This window comes from Psammomys obesus, unplaced genomic scaffold (assembly GCF_907164565.1).
Source record: "Psammomys obesus unplaced genomic scaffold, mPsaObe1.curated_primary_1811, whole genome shotgun sequence".
In the NCBI taxonomy this organism is placed as follows: domain Eukaryota; kingdom Metazoa; phylum Chordata; class Mammalia; order Rodentia; family Muridae; genus Psammomys; species Psammomys obesus.
This window is the reverse complement of record NW_026590511.1, coordinates 1,414,447-1,414,682: the sequence shown is the minus strand read 5'-3', so window position 1 is coordinate 1,414,682 and position 236 is coordinate 1,414,447.

The following is a 236-nucleotide window of genomic DNA, read 5'->3' as shown; positions in this document are numbered from 1 at the left end:
AGCTGGGGGCGTGGTCAGGGTGGAGCCCCGCCCAGAATCCTCCAGTGAGGGGCTGGGGGCGTGGACAGGGTGGAGGCCCGCCTAGAGTGGCCCAGTGAGGGGCTGGGGGTGTGGTCAGGGTGGCGCCCCGCCTAGAGTGGCCCAGTGAGGGGCTGGGGGCGTGGTCATGGTGCAGCCCCGCCCAGAATCCTCCAGAGAGGGGCTGGGGGCGTGGTCAGGGTGCAGCCCCGCCCAGA